The sequence below is a fragment of the Procambarus clarkii genome, chromosome 80, assembly GCF_040958095.1.
Source record: "Procambarus clarkii isolate CNS0578487 chromosome 80, FALCON_Pclarkii_2.0, whole genome shotgun sequence".
NCBI classification, from domain to species: domain Eukaryota; kingdom Metazoa; phylum Arthropoda; class Malacostraca; order Decapoda; family Cambaridae; genus Procambarus; species Procambarus clarkii.
This window is the reverse complement of record NC_091229.1, coordinates 7,721,201-7,739,584: the sequence shown is the minus strand read 5'-3', so window position 1 is coordinate 7,739,584 and position 18,384 is coordinate 7,721,201. Positions and strand designations below refer to the sequence as shown.

At 51.7% G+C, this 18,384-nt stretch overlaps 1 protein-coding gene across 4 annotated transcripts in view; it reads right to left on the bottom strand.

Moving 5' to 3' along the window:
• Positions 1–17,200, bottom strand: part of LOC138357742 (uncharacterized) — a 175,703-nt gene extending 158,503 nt beyond the window's left edge. For all 4 annotated transcript variants that reach the window (XM_069314738.1, XM_069314739.1, XM_069314740.1 and 1 more), the window contains exon 1: positions 17,095–17,200. The gene's annotated coding sequence lies outside the window, so the exon portion shown is untranslated. The remainder of the gene's footprint in view (positions 1–17,094) is intronic.
• Positions 17,201–18,384: the final 1,184 nt, after the last annotated feature.

The following is an 18,384-nucleotide window of genomic DNA, read 5'->3' as shown; positions in this document are numbered from 1 at the left end:
TGTAGATGGGCGGGGTTTACCAGTGAGGGGCGGGCCGGTATAGATAGGCGTGGTTTACCAGGGAAGGCGGGCCGGTGTAGATGGGCGGGGTTTACCAGGGAGGGGCGGGCCGGTGAAGATGGGCGGGGTTTACCAGGGACGGGCGGGCCGGTGTAGATGGGCAGTGTTTACCTGGGAGGGGCGTGCCGGTATAGATGGGCGTGGTTTACCAGGGAAGGCGGGCCGGTGTAGATGGGCGGGGTTTACTAGGGAGGGGCGGGCAGGTGTAGATGGGCAGGGTTTACCAGGGAGGGGCGGGGTTTACCAGGGAGGGGCGTGCCGGTATAGATAGGCGTGGTTTACCAGGGAGGGGCGGGCTGGTGTAGATGGGCGGGGTTTACCAGGGAGGGGCGTGCCGGTATAGATAGGCGTGGTTTACCAGGGAGGGGCGGGCTGGTGTAGATGGGCGGGGTTTACCAGGGAGGGGCGGGCTGGTGTAGATGGGCGGGGTTAACCAGGGCGGGGCGGGCCGGTGAAGATGGGCGGTGTTTACCAGGAAGGGGCGGGCCGGTGTAGATGGGCGGGGTTTACCAGGGAGGGGCGGGCCGGTGTAGATGGGCGGGGTTTACCAGGAAGGGGCGGGCCGGTGAAGATGGGCGGGGTTTACTAGGGAGAGGCGGGCCGGTGTAGATGGGCGGGGTTTACCAGGGAGGGGCGTGCCGGTATAGATAGGCGTGGTTTACCAGGGAAGGCGGGCCGGTGTAGATGGGCGGGGTTTACCAGGGAGGGGCGGGCCGGTGAAGATGGGCGGGGTTTACCAGGGAGGGGCGGGCCGGTGTAGATGGGCGGGGTTTACCTGGGAGGGGCGTGCCGGTATAGATGGGCGTGGTTTACCAGGGAAGGCGGGCCGGTGTAGATGGGCGGGGTTTACCAGGGAGGTGCGGGCAGGTGTAGATGGGCGGGGTTTACCAGGGATGGGCGGGCAGGTGAAGATGGGCGGGGTTTACCAGGGAGGGGCGGGGTTTACCAGGGAGGGCGGGCCGGGGAAGATAGGCGCGGTTTACCAGGGAGGGGCGGACAGGTGAAGATGGGCGGGGTTTACCAGTGAGGGGCGGGCCGGTGTAGATGAGCGGGGTTTACCAGTGAGGGGCGGGCCGGTGTAGATGGGCGGGGTTTACCAGGGAGGGGCGGGCTGGTGTAGATGGGCGGGGTTTACCAGGGAGGGGCGGGCCTGTGTAGATGGGCGGGGTTTACCAGGGAGGGGCGGGCTGGTGTAGATGGGCGGGGTTTACCAGGGAAGGCGGGCCGGTGTAGATGGGCGGGGTTTACTAGGGAGGGGCGGGCAGGTGTAGATGGGCGGGGTTTACCAGGGAGGGGCGGGGTTTACCAGGGAGAGCGGGCCGGCTAAGATTGGCGGGGTTTACCAGGGAAGGGCGGGCCGGTGTAGATGGGCGGGGTTTACCAGTGAGGGGCGGGCCGGTATAGATAGGCGTGGTTTACCAGGGAAGGCGGGCCGGTGTAGATGGGCGGGGTTTACCAGGGAGGGGCGGGCCGGTGAAGATGGGCATGGTTTACCAGGGAGGGGCGGGCCGGTGTAGATGGGCAGTGTTTACCTGGGAGGGGCGTGCCGGTATAGATGGGCGTGGTTTACCAGGGAAGGCGGGCCGGTGTTGATGGGCGGGGTTTACTAGGGAGGGGCGGGCAGGTGTAGATGGGCGGGGTTTACCAGGGAGGGGCGGGGTTTACCAGGGAGGGGCGTGCCGGTATAGATAGGCGTGGTTTACCAGGGAAGGCGGGCCGGTGTAGATGGGCGGGGTTTACCAGGGAGGGGCGGGCCGGTGAAGATGGGCGGGGTTTACCAGGGAGGGGCGGGCCGGTGTAGATGGGCGGGGTTTACCTGGGAGGGGCGTGCCGGTATAGATGGGCGTGGTTTACCAGGGAAGCGGGCCGGTGTAGATGGGCGGGGTTTACCAGGGAGGGGCGGGCAGGTGTAGATGGGCGGGGTTTACCAGGGAGGGGCGGGCAGGTGTAGATGGCGGGGTTTACCAGGGAGGGGCGGGGTTTACCAGGGAGGGCGGGCCGGTGAAGATAGGCGGGGTTTACCAGGGAGGGGCGGACAGGTGAAGATGGGCGGGGTTTACCAGTGAGGGGCGGGCCGGTGTAGATGAGCGGGGTTTACCAGTGAGGGGCGGGCCGATGTAGATGGGCGGGGTTTACCAGGGAGGGGCGGGCTGGTGTAGATGGGCGGGTTTACCAGGGAGGGGCGGGCCTGTGTAGATGGGCGGGGGTTTACCAGGGAGGGGCGGGCTGGTGTAGATGGGGCGGGGTTTACCAGGGAGGGGCGGGCCGGTGTAGATGGGCGGGGTTTACCAGGGAGGGGCGGGCTGGTGAAGATGGGCGGGGTTTACCAGGAAGGGGCGGGCCGGTGTAGATGGGCGGGGTTTACCAGGGAGGGGCGGGCCGGTGTAGATGGGCGGGGTTTACCAGGAAGGGGCGGCGGTGAAGATGGGCGGGGTTTACCAGGGAGGGGCGGGCCGGTGTAGATGGGCGGGGTTTACCTGGGAGGGGCGTGCCGGTATAAATGGGCGTGGTTTACCAGGGATGGCGGGCCGGTGTAGATGGGCGGGGTTTAACTAGGGAGGGGCGGGCAGGTGTAGATGGGCGGGGTTTACCAGGGAGGGGCGGGGTTTACCAGGGAGAGCGGGGCCGGCTAAGATAGGCGGGGTTTACCAGGGAAGGGCGAGCCGGTGTAGATGGGCGGGGTTTACCAGTGAGGGGCGGGCCGGTTATAGATAGGCGTGGTTTACCAGGGAAGGCGGGCCGGTGTAGATGGGCGGGGTTACCCGGGAGCGGCGGGCCGGTGAAGATGGCAGGGTTTACCGGGGAGGGGCGGGCCGTGTAGATGGGCGGTGTTTACCTGGGAGGGGCGTGCCGGTATAGATGGGCGTGGTTTACCAGGGAAGGCGGGCCGGTGTAGATGGGGCGGGGTTTACTAGGGAGGGGCGGGCAGGTGTAGATGGCGGGGTTTACCAGGGAGGGGCGGGGTTTTACCAGGGAGAGCGGGCCGGTGAAGATAGACGGGGTTTACCAGGGAAGGGCGGGCCGGTGTAGATGGGCGGGGTTTACCAGTGAGGGGCGGGCAGGTGTAAATGGGCGGGGTTTACCAGGGAGGGGCGGGCTGGTGTGGATGGGCGGGGTTTACCAGGGACGGGCGGGCCTGTGTAGATGGGGCGGGGTTTACCAGGGGGAGCGGGCCGGTGTAGATGGGCGGGGTTTACCAGGAAGGGGCGGGCCGGTGTAGATGGGCGGGTTTACCAGGAGGGGCGGGCCGGTGAAGATGGCGGGGTTTACCAGGAAGGGGCGGGCCGGTGTAGATGGGCGGGGTTTACCAGGGAGGGGTGGGCCGGTGTAGATTGGCGGGGTTTACCAGGGAGGGGCGGACAGGTGAAGATGGGCGGGGTTTACCAGGGAGGGGCGGGCCGGTGTAGATGGGCGGGGTTTACCAGGTAGGGGCGTGCCGGTAAAGATGGGCGGGGTTTACCAGGAAGGGGCGGGCCGGTGTAGATGGACGGGGTTTACCAGGGAGGGGCGGGCCGGTGTAGATGGGCGGGGTTTACCAGGGAGGGGCGGACAGGTGTAGATGGGCGGGGTTTACCAGGGAGGGGCGGGCCGGTGTAGATGGGCTGGGTTTACCAGGGAGGGGCGTGCCGGTATAGATGGGCGTGGTTTACCAGGGAGGGGGCGGGCTGGTGTAGATGGGCGGGGTTTACCAGGGAGGGGCGGGCCGGTGAAGATGGGCGGGGTTTACCAGGGAGGGGCGGGCCGGTGTAGATGGGCAGGATTTACCAGGGAGGGGCGTGCCGGTATAGATGGGCGTGGTTTACCAGGGAGGGGCGGGCTGGTGTAGATGGGTTGGGTTTACTAGGGAGGGGCGGGCCGGTGTAGATGGGCGGGGTTTACCAGGGAGAGGTGGGCCGCTGTAGATGGGCGGGGTGTACCAGGGAGGGGCGGGCTGGTGTAGATGGGCGGGGTTTACCAGGGAGGGGCGGGCCGGTGTAGATGGGCGGGTTTACCAGGGAGGGACGGGCCTGTGTAGATGGGCGGGGTTTACCAGGGAGGGGCGGGCTGGTGTAGATGGGTGGGGTTTACCAGGGAGGGGCGGGCCGGTGTAGATGGGCGGGGTTTACCAGGGAGGGGCGGGCCGGTGAAGATGGGCGGGGTTTACCAGGGAGGGGCTGGCCGGTGAAGATGGGCGGGATTTACCAGGGAGGGGCGGGCTGGTGAAGATGGGCGGGGTTTACCAGGGAGGGGCGGGCCGGTGTAGATGGGCGGGGTTTACCAGGGAGTGACGGGCCGGTGAAGATGGGCGGGGTTTACCAGGGAGGGGCGGGCCGGTGAAGATGGGCGGGGTTTACCAGGGAGGGGCGGGCCGGTGTAGATGGGAGGGGTTTCCCAGGGAGGGGCGGGCCGGTGAAGATGGGCGGGGTTTACCAGGGAGGGGGCGGGCTGGTGATAATGGGAGGGCTTACTGGAGCGCTTTACAGGCTGCTGGTGGGCTGGTGCCGACAAAGAGGGGGGACCAAAGTGGTGTGGGGAAGGGGGAAGATGAGGGCACCAAAGTGGTGAGGGGGAGGGGGAGGGGGAGGATGAAGGCACCAAAATGGGGTGGGAGAGGGGAGGATGAAGGCACCAAAGTGGGGTGGGAGAGGGGAGGATGAAGGCACCAAAGTGGGGTGGGAGAGGGGAGGATGAAGGCACCAAAGTGGGGTGGGAGAGGGGAGGATGAAGGCACCAAAGTGGGGTGGGAGAGGGGAGGATGAAGGCACCAAAGTGGGATGGGGGAGGGGGAGGATGAAGGCACCAATGTGGGGTGGGAGAGGGGAGGATGAAGGCACCAAAGTGGGGTGGGAGAGGGGAGGATGAAGGCACCAAATTGAGGTGGGAGAGGGGAGGATGAAGGCACCAAAGTGGGGTGGGAGAGGGGAGGATGAAGGCACCAAAGATGGGTGGGAGAGGGGAGGATGAAGGCACCAAAGTGGGGTGGGAGAGGGGAGGATGAAGGCACCAAAGTGGGGTGGGGGAGGGGAGGATGAAGGCACCAAAGTGGGGTGGGAGAGGGGAGGATGAAGGCACCAAAGTGGGGTGGGGGAGGGGAGGATGAAGGCACCAAAGTGGGGTGGGAGAGGGGAGGATGAAGGCACCAAAGTGGGGTGGGAGAGGGGAGGATGAAGGCACCAAAGTGGGGTAGGGGAGGGGAGGATGAAAGCACCAAAGTGGGGTGGGAGAGGGGGAGGATGAAGGCACAAAGTGGGGTGGGGGAGGGGAGGATGAAGGCACCAAAGTGGGGTGGGAGAGGGGAGGATGAAGGCACCAAAGTGGGGTGGGGGAGGGGAGGATGAAGACACCAAAGTGGGGTGGGAGAGGGGAGGGATGAAGGCACCAAAGTGGGGTGGGGGAGGGGAGGATGAAGGCACCAAAGTGGGGTGGGAGAGGGGAGGATGAAGGCATCAAAGTGGGGTGGGAGAGGGGAGGATGAAGGCACCAAAGTGGGGTGGGAGAGGGGAGGATGAAGGCACCAAAGTGGGGTGGGAGAGAGGGAGGATGAAGGCACCAAAGTGGGGTGGGAGAGGGGAGGATGAAGGCACCAAAGTGTGGTGGGAGAGGGGAGGATGAAGGCACTAAAGTGGTATGAGAAAAGGAGGAGGATGAAGTGGGGATAAAAGACCCATATAGTTGTTTCAGTCCTTCCTAATAATATATCTAATGAGACAATGGGAAGAAGGGAAAGGTAGGGGGGACAAAGGGGGGATGGGAAAAGTTGTTTTACATTTAAAAGACTTTAATTTTATATGCTTATGTAAGACGTTTCTACGCTTAATACTATTAGTATTGATGGGACAATAAAGAATATATCTTACAATTTGGGCGGGCGGTGGGAGCACTGCACTGCCATAGCTGAGGAAAATGGACTGAGATGAGATGTGGCCCGTTGTGACTGAGGCACTGCAAGATGGGGCACACCTGACGCACACCCTCGCTGCTGACATGCTTCTTCCTACTACATGAAGAAGCGAAGACATGTTGTTTACGCTCCGCTTTCTGTAAATGTCAAATGTTTTCTTTTGAGATATGTCAAGAACTGACGTAGATCTGACTCGCTTTTTTAGTTGTAGTTATTGTGTCTATTTTTTAATTTACTCCTGTGTCTTAAATGGGTCGCTAAGACCCTTTAAGAACATTTATTCAATGGAAATTGTTCACATTAAAAAGTTGTTTCCGATAAAAATTTATTAATATATAGCTAGGTTATTTACAATTTCGTGTAACCCATCACTGATGAACAATTTTGCAATTTACAAAATAATAATGCACAAAGTTTCAAGACCTTGACAGTAGTAGCGTAACTGGGACGTAGACCATCCGCAACACCTGTGACAGTTTGTGCGATTGGTGTACCTGTCACAGATAATCACGGAAGTCACGTCTCAATGGGTGTATGAGGTTCCGAGGGTGCGCGGGGGCAGGATGTTCCACGTCTCCCGGGACGTTATGTGTCGCTGGGGGGTATAAGTGTGTAACGATAAAAGGAGTAGGTATAAGAACAGGTGTCTAGCATCAGCAGCAGCAACAGCAGGTGTGTTTAAAATTAAAGTGTGTGTCTTTTGAGCATAGAGTTCGGTGTCTCCCGGGACGTTGTGTGTCTCGGGGGGGGGGGGGTAGTAGAAGGAGAAGTGAGTATAGGAACAGGTGTGCAGCAGGAGCAGGTATGTATATGTTGGTATCGTAAAGTTAAGCAGTAGCAGCAGTGGGATATGTAGATATATAGTTAAATAATAGTACGTAGGGAAGATGACTATGTTGAGCGAGGGGTGCCCCCCCACCACACACACACAAGAGAGAAGATAAGGGGTAGGAGAGCTGGTAATATGTTGTTGTTGTTGTAAGGTGTGGGTCAAGTGGTGTTCGAGGAGAAAGAGAGATAAGAGGGCTGTAGGAAGAGGCATCTGCTGCAGTCACCCTTGTCTTTCTCTCTCAGGATGTGTTTATGAAGGGGCGGGCTGTGGTATCTTAACACATATGATGATGTTCCCGGCTTGCATAGTTGACAGTCGGAAGGAGTTGTGTATTTCCAATGGGTCACCGCCTGCCGCCTACGCTATAATCACACGGAGATAAGGTAAGTCTCACAGTGGGCCAGAAACCCTTCAACACACTCCAAGAAGAAGTCATTAGTTCGTGTCACACACACACACACACACACACAAAGTGATGGAGAAGATCGTGAGAAAAAATCTAGTAACACACCTGGAGAGAAGGGACTTCGTGACAAATCGCAAACATGGGTTCAGGGAGGGTAAATCTTGCCTTACTGGCTTAATAATACCTACGATCAGGTGACAAAGATTAAGCAAGAAAGAGAAGGCTGGTTGGACTGTTTTTGAACTGTCGGAAAGCCTTTGATACAGTCCACCATAAGAGGCTGGTAAATAAGCTGCAGAGACAGGCAGGAGTAACTGGTAAAGTGCTCCAGTCGATAAAGGAATACCTAAGCAATAGGAAGCAAAGAGTTACAGTGAGGGGTGAGACCTCAGAATGGCGTGAAGTCACCAGTGGAGTCCCACAGGGCTCTCTGCTCGGTTCTATCCTGTTTCTGATATACGTAAACGATCTCCCGGAGGGTATAGACTCATTCTTCTCAATGTTTGCTGACGATGCCAAAATTATGAGAAGGATTAAGATAGAGGAGGACTGCTTGAGGCTTCAAGAAGACCTAGACAAACTAAAGGAATGGTCGAACAAATAGTTGTTAGAGTTTAACCCAAGCAAATGTAATGTAATGAAGATAGGTGTAGGGAGCAGGAGGCCAATTACAAGGTATCATTTGGGAGATGAAATTCTTCAAGAGTCAGAGAGAAAGAAAGACCTGGTTGATATCCCGCAAGACCTGTCCCCTGAAGCCCATATCAAAAGGATAACATCAGCAGCATATGCCAGGTTGGTTAACATAAGAACGGCATTTAGACACTTGTGCAAGGAATCATTCAGAAATTTGTATACCAACTGTCAGACCAATCCTGGAGTATTCAGCCCCAGCATGAAGTCCATATCTAGTAAAGCATAAGACCAAACTGAAAAAAGTTCAAAGGTTTGCCACCAGACTAGTACCCGGGCTGGGAGGTATGAGCTACGAGGAGCGACTATGGAATTAAACCTCACGTAGCTAGAAGACAGAAGAGTTAGGGGGGATATGATCACCACGTACATGATTCTCAGAGAGATTGACAGGGTAGATAAAGACAGGCTATTTAACACAAGGGGACACGCACTAGGGAACACAGATGGAAATTGAGTGCCCAAATGAACCACAGAGATAAAAAGAATTTTTTGTCAGAGTAGTTGACAAATGGAATGCATTAGGCAGTGATGTGGTGGAGGCTGACTCCATACACAGTTTCAAGTGTAGATATGATAGAGCCCAATAGGCTCAGGAACCTGTACACCTGTTGATTGACAGTAGAGAGGCGGGACCAAAGAGCCAGAGCTCAACCCCCACAAGCACAATAGGTGAGTACAAATAGGTGAGTACACGCACACACACACACATACAGTCCTTGAGTAAAGGTCTTCACTATTCGGCGTCTCTGCTGCTACTGAGACAGTATGTGGTATCCACAGTATTTGTAAACAATGGCCCATCACCCTTACCCCTCCCCTTCACCCTCCAGCCTCTATGGGTTTAAGACCTAGAAGCATATGAAGTTCCACATGCCGGCCACATGCCACATGGCTCATGGCACATACCACATGGCTAGGAGACCGGGTAATATGATGTATGGAAAGACGTGAGAAGGTAATAGGGGGCCGTGGGAGTCATCTGTTTGTCACCGTCCTCAGCTTCCATAGTATTACCTCCTCTTAGAGTTGACTGCCGACCGCACACCATAACACACAAGAGGTTATAATAACTCACAATGACCATGTTAATGTTAACACGGAGTCAAAAAAGAAAGTCCATATTAAACCGGAGCTAAGGGGACCGGTCTACACTCTTTGATGTCTCAGCTGGTACTGCGGAGCATGTATGGCAACGACAGTATTTGTCAACAATACCCCCTCACCCCCTCCCCTCCCGTCCTCTTTGCGCGTTCCCCATCACCTTCCACTCATCAGCGACTGTCTGTAACATTGTCTAGAATAAGGAAGTTCCACACCGATCTGTTTATTCTGCGATAGTTTAAAACAACAGGTTGATGGGTAAGCTGTTCCATGCTAATGTTGATAGGTTTTTCCAGTACAGAAAGAGGTGTGTGTAGTCTGTGCTATGCCTACCACCACACTCGCATAACAATATTTCTGATTCATTTGTACAATATCAACATCATCTAAACTAACAGGGAAACAAAGAGGCTTTCCATGTCTCTTCATTAGTAATTATATAGTAACAAAATACAACCGCACATTATCCCAGAGGAGAAGGAAGGCTCCCTCTTGCTGTCTAACTTAACTTAACCACCACCACCACCGTCCCACACTCACACTCACCACCACCACCACCACCGTCTCACACTCACCACCACTACCACCACCACCACCGTCCCGCACTCACACTCACCACCACCACCACCACCGTCCCACACTCACCACCACCACCACCGTCTCACACTCACACTCACCACCACCACCACCACCGTCTCACACTCACCACCACTACCACCACCACCGTCCCACACTCACACTCACCACCACCACCACTACCGTCTCACACTCACCACTACCACCACCGTCTCACACTCACCACCACCACCACCACCGTCCCACACTCACACTCACCACCACCACCACCACCACCACCACCGTCTCACACTCACCACCACCACCACCGTCTCACACCACCACCACCACCACCACCGTCTCACACTCACCACCACCACCACCACCACCACCACCACCACCACCACCGTCTCACACTCACCACCACCACACCACCACCACAGTCTCACACTCACCACCACCACCACCACCGTCTCACACTCACCACCACCACCACCACCACCACCGTCTCACACTCACCACCACCGTCTCACACTCACCACCACCACCGTCTCACACTCACCACCACCACACCACCACCGTCTCACACTCACCACCACCACCGCCTCACACTCACCACCACCACCGTCTCACACTCACCACCACCACCACCACCACCGTCTCACACTCACCACCACACCACCACCACCACCACCGTCTCACACTCACCACCACCATCACCACCACCGTCTCACACTCACCACCACCACCACCGTCTCACACTCACCACCACCACCGTCTCACACTCACCACCACTACCACCACCACCGTCTCACACTCACCACCACCACCGTCTCACACTCACCACCACCACCACCACCGTCTCACACTCACCACCACCATCACCACCACCGTCTCACACTCACCACCACCACCACCACCACCACCACCACCGTCTCACACTCACCACCACCATCACCACCACCGTCTCACACTCACCACCACCACCACCACCGTCACACTCACCACCACCGTCTCACACTCACCACCACCACCGTCTCACACTCACCACCACCAACACCACCGTCTCACACTCACCACCACCACCACCACCACCACCGTCTCACACTCACCACCACCACCGCCTCACACTCACCACCACCACCACTGTCTCACACTCACCACCACCACCACCACCACCATCGTCTCACACTCACAACCACCACCACCACCACCACCACCACCACATCGTCTCACACTCACACCACCACACACCACACCACCACACACTGTCTCACACTCACCACCACCACCACCACCACCACCACCATCGTCTCACACTCACAACCACCACCACCACCACCACCACCACCACCACCACCACCCACTGTCTCACACTCACCACCACCACCACCACCACCACACTAACCACCACCACCACACTCACCACCACCATCATCTCACACTCACAACCACCATCACTACCATCATCTCACACTCACAACCACCACCACCACCACCACCACCACCACTCACACTCACAACCACCACCGGCCGGTTTTATTAATGTGAGTACTCATAAATTTATCTCTGTATTTTGTTGTTGCGCTTAAGTTTCTTGTGCTGATTATACAGCGACCTTCCGACTTGACGCTGTCTCATTAGCACCTGTACAGGTGAGGGAAGCATAGTCAAAGAATGTACATGTAAGGGACGGTTACAGTACATCTGGGGGATTACTGTAATTTGGTCTCTCTTTGTGTATGTGTTACACGTATATACACATTTAGTCAGGTTGTACTTTTGTTTTGAGTTGCGGTTCAGTTCAATATTATACCTTTCTGGTTATATATTTCCATGTGTATGGTTTGTTATCATTTCGGAAGAAACCAGTTAATCCAGAGACGTAAGAGGTGATCTGTTGTGATACCCTGATTTATTGACTACTGTGTTTATTGATTATTCTCTTTGTGATTAATAATGCGAGTGTGTTGTGTTGTGATTTTGTGCTGTGTTATTGATTAAGCACTGTGAAGAGTAGCCTAGTGTTACCATGTTCTATTCTGTCTGCGTGATGAGAATTTATGTGATCTATAATTGTTAATTGAAGAGTCAGTAAAGTTAATTAGTTATTGTGACTAGCTGTCAATTGAGGCAGTGTAATTAACGTAATCAAGTGAAGTGACATAGTCTTGGTTGGCAAGATGTCTCAAGTTACAGCGTTGAGTCAGCGTAAATTGTTCTTGATTAATTGATTAATTATCTGTCCGCTTAACAGTTATTAATGGAATTTCTCACTGATTGTTTAAATGTCTTTGTGACAGAGTAATTACTGTGGGACAATTATTGCTTTGGTTGTTGGACTGAGTGACAGATTGTAATTAATGTAAAATACTTTTGGGTGTTGATCGTCTGGATGTAATTAATTAACGTAATTAACTGAATTGTTGTTTTTATTAAATCGATTGGAATCAATTGTTCTGTTCGGTTTGATAGAACGATAAAGTAATTACTGTTGCTTTTACTGCCGTCCTTAGAGACGTGTGTTATTAACGTAATTTGAGAGTGTTACAGGAGACTCAGTGACCATTGTTCTGGTCATCACGGGGGGGTGGGGGTTATACAATGAAACTTGGGTTATTATAACCAACCTGATACTTGTTTACCGTCGAACAGAGACCCCAACCACTCCCTGACAGAACAAACAGCCGACCTCGGTAGCCTCACTCGCGCTACCACCGATTGATCAGCAATGGACACTGGAGTGCTTACAATTCTTTGGGAGATCACCATAGTATGCGTCTGGTTCTGGGAGAGTGGTTCAGCGGCACTTCTGTTTCGGGGGATATGGCTCACACTTATACTCCTCCTCCGGTGCGATGTTCTCTCACTAACGTTTCTCACACAAACCTTGCAATTCTCCCACACAAACGTTGCAGTCCTTCCACACAAATGTTGCATTTCTTATACAAACGTTACAAGTCTCAAACACAAATATTGCAGTTCTCCCACATAAACGTGAATCCATCATCATCATGACATAAATGTTTTCCTAATAAAACGTAATTAAATGTATTCACAGAAAATAATCTCCACTCAACATCTCTCTTAACACAACGGCATCGCCGCGAGATGGGTCCTCCCCCATCCTGGACGGGTCCACCTGGGAACATGTCTTGACAAGTCGCTGGGGCCTCTCTTCGTCACTGGGGCTGCTGCCCCTCAGTTGCTCACCAGACGCTCGAGAGTGAGGGTGCGCAGCTATCGCCTCCAACATGTCCACTCAACTATTTCCTATTTCAGCTCAATAAAATTTCTACCCTATATATTCATATGTTCCTTATGATCGTTGGACACACGATCAAACACTGTTAGCTAATCTAACAAACTATTAAACAGGCTTACTGCAGGGATCTATGACCTAGGGGCATGCTCAGGCCCTGGTCCTCAACAATGGCGCTCACACAGGCCGCCCACAAAATCACTGTAGGACTGCTTCACAAGGCTTCTTCAAGTCCTGACTTGAGTACACTGAGTCGCCCAGTAGGCTCCACAACAGAAGGCCTGCTTGTTTACTTCCTTTTGAAGAAGCAACACAATTAGAGTTCCACAAAAGCATGACCGACACACTTTCAGGTCGCCTCTAATTTATCAAAATTACAGAGAAATGGTGCACTATGTCCCCAACAGTTTCCTCACACTTGGAAACAAGCACCTTTGCTCCATCACTAACACTGGGAACTACATTCTTCCTTCTTCCAGGAGAATCAACAAAGTACAACCACCTCTGACGACTGCCGTAACACAAGTGAGTCTCGACCTCCTGCTTGCATCACTTCTTGCCACCAAAGTATCGACATCTCATTTCATGTCACTTATTTAAATGCTCACATTTTAAAATTAATCACTGACGATTATTATTTATTTATATATACATCTTTCCTCTGACCTCTCAATCAGGTCCGGAAGGCAGAATAACTCTCACTGGGGTAGCCTCGCTCCACCCAGTCTACATTGCGTCATAACACCAGTCTTGCTGTGTTTGCTTTGTTGTTAATTGTTTTGATTTGTGTCTTGAGTCTTAAGTGAGCATCTTTTTGTTCAGTCTACTTCATTTTACCAGCCAAATGCATTACAAACAGGATTCCGTACAGTACCGCTACTTAAATAGCTGTCATTAGTGGTGACCTAGGACAATTAACGTAACGTTAAATGGTTGTGCTTTGTATTAGTATTAAGTCCTATAATAAATTGTTCTTGTTAATGAAAGAAGTGTCTTTATGTCAATACCGTTCAACAACATTTACCACCATACCTATGCTGCAACAAACTAGACTATTTCTTGCATTTAATGAAAGCCTGTTTCTGGACTCGAACCTGATTCATAACCACACACACCAAATATAAATTTATTGTGAGATCCCAATAGTTACCCTTAACATTGCCCTAGAAATTGAAGAGCTAAGCGACCTAGTGGATAGGTGTCCCAAGGAAGTGGACATCGACGGTTGCTCTTGTCATTTATTTTTCAGTTTTAAAGTAAAATGTTCACGTCTAACACTCAACGTGTTGGCTTATGCAGGCCTATCTGTCTGAGCATCACTAGTGAATTAGTGCAAAAAATAAGAAAATCTGACACTATTACGAGGATCTAAAAATTTACACCTAGAGTCATAGAAAAGATGATCTATTTCTCAAGAGTCCTCCCTAAGTTCAGAATATGACGGTTTACACCCATTATGCTCCAATATTCAAATATTAAAGTTGCTTTTGGAAGTACTTGCATAACTAGCATTATGGCATACACATGAATAGACCCTCTCCACCTCTCTCTCTTTCTTTTTTAAACTAAGGCTCGGGGTTCATAAAGGCTGTCACATGACGTTCCTAGTGAAACTTCATGCAAGAGCTGTTATCATAATCTAAGCTCATCTGAAGTCTGCTTCTAGAAATTCATTTATTTCTAGAGAACATACTTTTAATCTATTACATAGGGAGCTATCATATAAGGAACCTGGTAAAACTGCAAGCAAGAGCTGTAATCCTTCATCAGCTATGTTGAAACCTAGAGGCCCTTTAATTTCATGAGTCTAGTTATATGCTTTACTAGGAGAAGCCTTTATTCATTAACAACATTAGGTAACACTCATATAAGGAACAGGCTGAGCCTGTAGCCAACTGTGGGCCAGAGTCTACATGTGATCAGTTGACTTGGTCTCCCGTGTATCAACCTGTTGAGCGAACAAATCCCAGATGCGAGTCATTCTAGGAATGAATGATCACTGACGGAGTGATGTTCTCGACAAAGGCACTTCCAGCATGAGAATTGAAGGTTGAGCGCCTGGCTACAAGTGGCAACTACTGGAAGTCCACAAGTTGGGCCAGGTGCGAAACTTTTTCGATAATGTAAACTTTTACATAATAATAAGACCACCAACGTCACGACGGTGTTGCAGGCTCAGATGTTCAGACCGTTCCCGCCAGACTTGGTCAAGACTAGAGATGAGCCTTTCTGCACGGCTCGCCACTTCGTCCAAAAGTCTGATGATTGGTGGGGAGCTGACTATTCAGGAAAGGGGTGCGATGATGTACTGCTTGTTAGATGAGAGCGAAATTGTGCTTCATGTAAGATTTTGCAGCTGTCAAGGTGTGAAATGCACCTTCGGCATGTAAGGCTGTAAGTATCCTGGCTGACGTTTGGGCTAAGTTAAGCACGTTAATCTTCATTATCTCTGAAGAGTCAAACTTCACTCCCAAAATGTCAATTTCATCTGTCAACTCTAGGGATTTGCTATCCATTTGAAAGCCTGTCGGATTTGCAATGTACAATCTAGTTATCGTCATCGATTGTGTTTTCTCAGATGCAAATGTGACCTGTTATCTCCTACCCCAGGTAGAAATCACTGAACGTTGATGATTGATGAGTCTTACAGCGGGTGGCATTTCTTCTTTTCTGTTTGTAAAGGTTAGAGTGCAATCATTAGCATAGGCTTGAGCTTCAGGAATGAGATGAAGTAGATTGTTGAAATAGATATTCCACAGCAGAGGGCCAAGCACACTATCCTGTGGATTGCTGGCACCAATTCAGTGGCTTTTGGATTCTGCTCCATTGAGGACTACTATTAGGGTCTGTTGTCGAAGGTAGTCTTTTATTAACTCTAAGATGGAGCCTGAGATACCTAGTGCTTGAAGCTTCATTACTAATCCAGAGTGCCAGACAAAATCAAAAGCTTCTGCTATGTCTAGAGCAACAACACTGATGATTTTGGACTCATCCTGTGACTGATGCCACTTAGTGGAGAGATTTAGCAAGAGATCAGAAGCAGGTCGGCCTTTTCTAAAACCATACTGTCGATCACATATTAGCCGATGATGATAAAAAAATATAATGACCAAATGCACAAGGGCCGTGATGAGGATTCGAACCTACGTCGAATCATCAGGGCCCTTGCGAATTTGTTCATTTAGTGCATCGCGTTATTGTAATTTCTGTTTGTAAAATGATATAATTTGCTCAGTGATTAATGATTCTTGGATTTTACCAGTAATGAAGAGAAGTGACAATGGACTTTAGTTACCAACCACTGTGCGGCTCTTCTGGACCACTGGACTGCCTTCTTCCGTACTGGAACAACAACTGCCTTCTTCCATAAGGAGGGCTAAATTCCTTCACCTAAATTCCTTGGAATGACCTTATCTGGCTGCAAAGCTTGGCCTGTGTCTAGCCTTTTAAGGAAATGGAGAACTTCAGCCTGCTGTATAACTGCTTCAGTCATCCTAGACACAGTGCTTAGAGAAAGATGTGGAGGCTGACATTCAGGATCAGGAACTTGCAGCTTGGCAACAAAGTGGTTTGCCAGTAGATCAGCCTTTCCCTGATCATTGGTTCCATCGTTCCAGGTTTAGATGCGGGATTGTGTCCTCAGATGAATAATTATGCCGATCTTTCACCAGGGACCACCAGACGTTGGATCCAACCCTTCAAGATACAAGCTTTCTTCGAGTTTCAGATTTCCATCTGGATATACCCACTTAGAACATCTTTGATAATACGACAAAATTGTTTATGAATGTTTCTGTTATGAGCCGAGGGATGTCTTTTAAATTTACTTTAGGCCTTGTTTTTGGCCTCGACTGCCGTCCGGCAGCAATTTCCAAACCAAAGCTAATCAGTAAGCTAGATCACATTCTGCCAGTGAGGGATATGCCATTGCATATCAATGACGTGATATAGCCGGGAGAAAATTATTAGGAGTAATGCGGGGAGTTGAACCAACGCTTTAGTGATAAATGTGACCAGTAAGGCAAGAATCTGGAGTCACTATCGAATGTTGCGTCACATTCCCAGCGTCGCTCCAAAACATTTATCTAGAGGTGAGATATGAGGTCGTGGTTAAGTAAGACAGATTGCAGCCCAAGAGCATAAGTCCACGACGCTGTAATATGATTGAAAAACAATGTGTAAAATAAAACTAACCCGTCGTCTCTACCCTGAGACCGACTCTTACAATGGTCGCAATATTTCTTCATAATATTATAACAGTGAGAGAGACCGAATACTGACGACGGCAGTAGCGTGCTTACCGGTCCTTTCCGTATCTGTGTCTGGCCAAGAATGAGCCAGGGAGCTGCCCAGAGAGATCAGCACATGCTGCCTATCTCATCACAGATATACACAACAATGACTCAGCTGGTCACGCACTCCATCATTATCGCGCACTGCGTGAAGGGCGCCTGATACCAGGCACTCCAGGGAAAGCCCAATTACTGTGCAATTTCGTCTCTTCACTCGAACCTTTATCATGATATGATATGAGGTTCATAAGGTTCAGTTGGCTATAGACTCATGATAATTATTTTGTTGTACAATCAGAAATTCACTTTTGAAAGAGAGAGAGAGAGAGAGAGAGAGAGAGAGAGAGAGAGAGAGAGAGAGAGAGAGAGAGAGAGAGAGAGAGAGAGAGAGAGAGAGAGAGAGAGAGAGAGAGGAGAGAGAGAGAGAGAGAGAGAGAGAGAGAGAGAGAGAGAGAGAGAGAGAGAGAGAGAGAGAGAGAGAGAGAGAGAGAGAGAGAGAGAGAGAGAGAGAGAGAGAGAGAGAGAGAGAGAGAGAGAGAGAGAGACAGAGAGAGAGAGAGAGAGACAGAGAGAGAGAGAGAGAGAGAGAGAGAGAGAGAGAGAGAGAGAGAGAGAGAGAGAGAGAGAGAGAGAGAGAGAGACAGAGAGAGAGAGAGAGAGAGAGAGAGAGAGAGAGAGAGAGAGAGAGAGAGAGAGAGAGAGAGAGAGAGAGAGAGAGAGAGAGAGAGAGAGAGAGAGAGAGAGAGAGAGAGAGAGAGAGAGAGAGAGAGAGAGAGAGAGAGAGAGAGAGAGAGAGAGAGAGAGAGAGAGAGAGAGAGAGAGAGAGAGAGAGAGAGAGAGAGAGAGAGAGAGAGAGAGAGAGAGAGAGAGAGAGAGAGAGAGAGAGAGAGAGAGAGAGAGAGAGAGAGAGAGAGAGAGAGAGAGGAGAGAGAGAGAGAGAGAGAGAGAGAGAGAGAGAGAGAGAGAGAGAGAGAGGAGAGAGAGAGAGAGAGGAGAGAGAGAGAGAGAGAGAGAGAGAGAGAGAGAGAGAGAGAGAGAGAGAGAGAGAGAGAGAGAGAGAGAGAGAGAGAGAGAGAGAGAGAGAGAGAGAGAGAGAGAGAGAGAGAGAGAGAGAGAGAGAGAGAGAGAGAGAGAGAGAGAGAGAGAGAGAGAGAGAGAGAGAGAGAGAGAGAGAGAGAGAGAGAGAGAGAGAGAGAGAGAGAGAGAGAGAGAGAGAGAGAGAGAGAGAGAGAGAGAGAGAGAGAGAGAGAGAGAGAGAGAGAGAGGAGAGAGAGAGAGAGAGGGAGAGAGAGAGAGAGG